This window comes from Xenopus laevis, chromosome 6S (genome assembly GCF_017654675.1).
Source record: "Xenopus laevis strain J_2021 chromosome 6S, Xenopus_laevis_v10.1, whole genome shotgun sequence".
NCBI lineage: Eukaryota > Metazoa > Chordata > Amphibia > Anura > Pipidae > Xenopus > Xenopus laevis.
The window spans coordinates 76770309-76776514 of NC_054382.1; the positions used below are offsets into that span (position 1 = coordinate 76770309).

Here is a 6206-nt window from a genome sequence, read left to right on the forward strand (position 1 = left end):
GCATTGGTTTTCATCATAGTCCTCCCCTGCCGTTAGCTTTCAAAGGGGAGAGATAAACTAGACCCCAGCATTGGTTCCATGAGATTAACACTCCCCCGCTTGCGGCTTTTAAGAGAGAGAAAGTGCCCAGAACAACACCCATTTCCAAAGGCATTGTTCCACCATTTAAAAGGACGGGTGTGGGGTGCTACAACCACATGGAAGCCTGGCCTGCCGCATAGCTGCTAAACTTCCGAACAGAATAGATCTGCTACAATACAAAATGCAAAAGTTGTGGGAGCACTCCATGGCTTAATAAAAATGTACTAAAATACAATGGAAGTGCTACTGATCTGGCCAAATTAACTACAGACATAGAGAAAAAGAAGAAAAATTGATCAATGCACATTCCCTTTTTAGTAAATCAGTACAGGCAATCAAGACAAATCACCACGAAACAAGATCGTCACAGAATCAATTTTTATTGTTCACACCTTTTACACAATTTTTGCCAAATAAAGCAATTAGTTGCCTAACGTAAGTGGCAAGTTGAGGTTGGGTGGTTATAATAAATCTCTAGTGAATTATCATAAGGGTATAATCAACAATTGATTAGGGAAACATACGGGGTATTATTTTTCTTTTTTCAAAATCAACCGTGACAAACTGACCTACCCCTGTATAGATCCTAAAGTCCAAAGGTTCACAAGTGTTTCTCTCTTTTATTATTTTCTTTAAGATAGTCATGATATTAATCCAATGAGAGCTGCTGGGATGTGAGCTTCCTTGTCTCCATAGCCCTTCATTAATGGTATTCCTCCTTTACAGGAAGCCAATTGGGAGCATGACCTTAAGCCTATGATTTGCTACTACTGGGGGTGTAGTGGGCTGAAAACAGCTGGTAATGGGAACTCCACAAATAGTATTTTTGGAAACAATACTTTACATCAAGACTATCTAAATATAGGCACATGAGCCAGATTTGGTCCTCCAAAGCACTTTTGTGGCCCCAGGAGGGGCCAGGTCTCCACAGTCTTGTTTATATTGCATTTTATTGTTCATACAGATCTGCCTTGTACATTTAATTTTTGAGTATTTGAGCCAATATGGAAGTAAGGTAGAAGCAGGTGCAAAGTTTAAAAAAGTTATGGTAGTTTATAACTATTTATTTGACTGCAATTGCTTCTCTATTGTTTTAACCACACATCAGCAAGTAGGAAGATATAGGGGGTGCCCTGTTAACACTGTAAATATTTGGTCTAGCCTAGTAATCCATAGTATTCCATCAGATGTATGCTTTTATGTTCTCATTCATTACACACAAACGAACACATAGGGGCACATTTACTATGGGTTGAATATCGAGGGTTAATTAACCTTCGATATTCAACCATCGACGTTAAATCCTTCGACTTTGAATATCGAAGTCGAAGGATTTACCGCAATTCGTTCGATCACCTTCGAACGAAGGAAAAATCGATGTGATCGAAGGAAAAATCATTTGATCGAACGATTAAATCCTTTAAAACGAACGATTTTCCTTCGATCACAAATTGCTAGGAAAGCCTATGGGGACCTTCCCCATAGGCTACGATTGGTGCTCGGTAGGTTTTAGGTGGCGAAGTAGGTGGTCGAAGTTATTTTTAAAGAGACAGTACTTCGACTATCGAATGGTCGAATAGTCGAACGATTTTTAGTTTGAATCGTAGTTGAAAGGTCGAAGAAGCCAAAAAAAACCCCATCGAAATTCAAAGTTTTTTTCCTTCTAATCCTTCACTCGAGCTAAGTAAATGTGCCCCAATATGTGAGTAATTGCTGTATACAATGTAATAGAGGCACTCTATAGAATGTAATAGAATAGAAAAGGCAACTAGCATGGAACTCAAAGTAAAGAAAATGATAGCTAACATAAACATGTATAAACTGATATATATCTGTTGCGTGTGCTTTGGAGATGAGGGAACAGTGTAAGATAAGTGATAAATCTTTGAATGTAAGGCACAGGCAGTGGTTTCATTTTCCTTTCCTACCCCCCACCCCACCCCATGCTTTGGCCCAATCCACCCAAGCTGCCAAAGTTTAATTGGATCAGATAAAAGGGAGGCCTGGTCTGGGATCTGCATTTATGACTTACACCTCTGTTTTATTTTAAGTGAAATTACCCATATTTATTGTTTTTATACCTTTTGTGATATCCAGGCATGAACCCCAAAAATGCAGGGCTCATTTCTGCAAATAAAGATGGAAAGCATGCCCCATGGAACAGTGCCCTAACTACAAAATAGGAAGAGGCCTTGTTTACAACAGAGCTAATGGAGGTAAATGTCAGATGCAATTGAATGTGATTTCTTTATTCTGTTGTAACTGATGTTTAATGAATTATAAATCGGTAGTGTAATCCTTAGCCCATCTCCTCTATTAGCATTAAATGACACAGGCCTTGTAGGCACTGCACTTTGAACAATGGTCAAGGCACCCATAGATATAGACTCTTTGGGCAGCAAAGGAACAGTATGCCGCAATATTAGCAGTATAGGTGCAGTGTCCAAGAAAATATTTGTCAAATAATGTCACAATTTGTGTTCTTGATATCTGAGCTTATGTGCACAGAGTGAATAAAAGCTTATTTTATTCTTTGTCTTGCCTACAGGCATTTTAGGAGGTTTTGTAGGCCCTTCCTACAACTCACCTGGAGGATACATACCTTCATTTAACAAGAAGGAGGTTGGATCAGCAGAGCAGAGAATACAGCTGGCACCAATTGGAGCAGCAACAAGTATGTGTATTTAAGGCTAAACATTTAAAAGAGTAGGAGCTACTTATTTGACAATGGTTTCATTATAATTTAAGACAATAGTATAAAATCTTTTTCTTTATATGATTTGGTCATTTGTATTGGTGGTACTACTCAAGTACTGGCAATGAAATGTCTTAAAGCGAAAATTGACCTTAAAATTATTATAGTATGGCTGTTGTAGCTGGTGTTAATCTGTAAAATCAGGTTTCATCTTCCCCCAGCCCCCAACCTAACCTTCTAGCTGGTTAGTGATCCTGGCAACTGGAAAGTGCATTGAGGTGGACACAACCAAATATGCATTACTCCTACATTATACAAATTGCAGCCTTGCAGTGCCTGGGGATATTCATCAAAAATGAAGATTCTCGCTAAACCACACATGTGAGAAACGTCAGACTTTTTTCATTCTTGGATATTTATTGAGTTTTCTAAAGCTTGAGAAAAATGTTGCACCTGGTCCAAAAAGGGGAAGAAGGTCAGAGCTGATTATCACTGGTGTCTGCTGAAGAGAGGCTTTCTACAAATCACCAGATTGTGAGTGAAAACTAAAATAAAATGCTTTGGTCAGACTACTCAAAGGTTCAGTAATTTGTCAGATTGTGGAAAAATCAGCTTTTTAACAATGAACCTTGTACCTGCACAACATGGCAGTGAGCATAGAGCAGTGGCTGTCATTAAGTCAGTCATTATATATCAGAGTATACCTGAAAAAACATGAGGCCAAGAAGCTGCACCAAAAATGGTTCTTAGGAGTAACTCCATGCAGATGTAATGCAGTTGCCTTATTTCTCAAGCGCTAAAGTTAGGAGAGCAAAGGTTCATTCAGAATTTTCCAGGTACTACTAACAAAATTTTAGCTAGCCAAATAATTCATTAACCAATCAGAATGCTGTGGCTAGAAAATGATAGTTTGTGGTGGGTGTTCTACATGAATTGGACTGAAAACATGGGGGGCACATTTATTTAGCTCGAGTGAAGGATTAGAATAAAAAATACTTTGATTTTCGAAGTATTTTTTGGCTACTTCGACCATCGAATTGGCTACTTCGACTTTCGACTACGACTTTGATTCGAACTAAACTATTCCTAATTCACAGCGATGTATGGAAGCTGCTGCTGCTGTGGTAAGCATTCTGCAATTAGAATCATATTCCTGTCTTCTGCTAATTATCCTATTGTTTCCCTCAGCTGCACCCGTTATCAGCGATGCTGTGATTGGGAAACTAAAACTTACCAAGCCCAAATCTACCACACTAAGAACCTTAGCTGATAATGCTGCAGGTAAACCATTATGTTTCTAGCTTGCATAGATTTTATTTTTCCATTGCTACTTATTACCCAAAAGAGCAGTTAGTGTGGTGTGATTGCTTTGCCCTAGATTAGCCGAAACGTAATACTATATTGCATTCTCCATAATTCTTTAAAGGAGAAGGAAAGGTTAAAAGTAAGTAAGCTTTGTCAGAAAGGTCTATATAAATACAACAGTAAACCCTCAAATGAATGCTGCTCTGAGTCCTCTGTCAAAAGAAACACCACATTTCTTTCCTTCTTTGTGTATACATTGGCTTCTGTATCAGACTTCCTGTTTTCATCTTAACCTCCTGGGTATGGGTTGAGCATGCTCAGTTTGCTCCTCTCTCCCCTCCCTGCTGTAATCTGAGCCCAGAGCTATGAGTGAGCTGGGAGAGACTCAGGCTGTCACACAAAACTGATATGGCAGCTGCTATCCTAAACAGAGAGAGCTTCTAGAGCTGTTTACTCAGGTATGGTAAAGCATTCTGCAGAATAAATATAACATTCTAGCTTGCACTATTGTGGTTAATCTATTGGCAATAAAAGGACTCTGTAGCTTTCCTTCTCCTTTAAAATGAAATATTTCCTATTCTTACAGTTTAATTGGGCTTCTTCAGTTTACCAATGATCATCTTTGTTAATAATGTGTATATCTATTTTTAAGATTTTGATGCTTGGAAACCAAAAGCTGTACGCTCTCAGATGCCAGCTCCACCTTTCAAGCCAGCTGCTGCAAATCTCTCCATATTAAACTGTCCTCAACAACTGCAGCCAGTCCATGGAAGAACAGATTGGGCAGCCAAATATGGAGGCCATCGTTAAGAGCTGATGGACTTTCACATTCCAAGAACTTTCCCCCAGCATTCTGTGGCTGTTTCTCATTAAATATGAACATTGTGCAAATCTATCTTTCCCTTGAAGGGAAAAGTGACCTGTTTATTATTATTATAAATTATTTGATTTATTTTGTTCCTGAAATGGATAGTAGACCTATGGGCATTGCTTATAAAGCACAATTGAACATACAATACCCTCCGTTTTTATTTTTAACGTGTGCACATAATTAGCTTTCTCAAATCAAACAAAGTTTGCAAATGTCTGTAATATTGCACAGTGAAAGTGAAATGGTTGGCAAGCTTATTGTTTACAGAGAATATGTAAGTTTACCTCAAGCAGAGCAAACACTATGGCAGCCAGGTCCGGACTGAGAAGTAAAATAGGCCCTGGCATTTCAGGTACACAGAGGCCCAATCAGCCAACATAGAGGCCCAAGCAGCCCACTGAATACTGACTTTCTATGGAACCTTATAGCAATCCCTCTGGCATTTGCCAGAACCCACAGATTGCCAGTCCGGGCCTGATGGCAGCGTGCGTATGTATGAATGTATGTACAGCAGAACCCCCTGTTTACATTTTTCAGGGGACCAGAAATAAATGGTGTAAAATCCAGGAAAATATATAGGTGGAACCACAAAACAACAATGTAAACTTAAAATCAGGGAATGTAAAATTGAGGTTCCACTGTATATGCTAAGAAAGTATGTTTTGTATACACAGACTATAAAGCCCCATACAGTCAATTTAATGAAAAATGACCTGCAAGAGTTTTCTCTGAGGGCAAAAACATCTCTCATAGTGGTTGTAACTAGATGACATGTTCCTCATGTGCAGTCCATTACAATATTGATACATGATCAAGGGTGACTAGCATCTATTGATGTCACACAGAGCATCGGTCAGTATATTACAGGAATGGGACCTGTTATCCAGAATACTCTGGACCTTTGATTTTCCAGATAAGGGATCTTTCCTTAATTTGGATCTTCATACCTTGGGGCAGATTCCCTAAAGGGTCAAGTGACTAACACTAGTGAAAATTTGCCATTGTGACGTCATTTCGGAACTTAACCGATTCCCTAACAGGCGCAGGTGTCGTTTCGCTAGTGAAGGAGATAGACGGTAGCGTTGCTTCGCACACTACGCCAGGCGAATTTTCGCTATGGTGAAGGGACATAACTCTGCAAAGTCAGTAAGATGCGGATTTTACTGAACGTTACCTCTTGCGCCAGACTTGCCTTCGCCACCTCAGACCAGGCGAAGTGCAATGTAGTGCATAGGGACTTCCTCAATTATTAGT

General features: G+C 39.3%; 1 pseudogene; it reads left to right on the forward strand.

Annotated features, from left to right (window-relative positions):
- Positions 1-2097: 2097 nt before the first annotated feature.
- Positions 2098-5927, forward strand: LOC121395127 (annotated as a pseudogene).
- Positions 5928-6206: the final 279 nt, after the last annotated feature.